The sequence below is a fragment of the Theobroma umbraticum genome, unplaced genomic scaffold (genome assembly GCF_002168275.2).
Source record: "Theobroma umbraticum cultivar Fairchild unplaced genomic scaffold, ASM216827v3 scaffold_67.0, whole genome shotgun sequence".
Taxonomy (NCBI): domain Eukaryota; kingdom Viridiplantae; phylum Streptophyta; class Magnoliopsida; order Malvales; family Malvaceae; genus Theobroma; species Theobroma umbraticum.
This window is the reverse complement of record NW_018397262.1, coordinates 2090093-2090312: the sequence shown is the minus strand read 5'-3', so window position 1 is coordinate 2090312 and position 220 is coordinate 2090093.

The following is a 220-nucleotide window of genomic DNA, read 5'->3' as shown; positions in this document are numbered from 1 at the left end:
ATCCCAATTTTAGTCTACACTAAACTCCCTTTCCTAAGTTTGTTTAGGTTCCTTAATCAATTTAATTGGTGGCCAGGCAATTAAACGCATTAAGAACAAATTGGTATAAACAATTCAAATCCCATTGAAGATGAGCAAGAAAGACATTAAAAATTTAGATTACATGCGAGTTCAATTGTAATCCTAAAAAATTATATTAGCTCATAATATCTAATAAAGA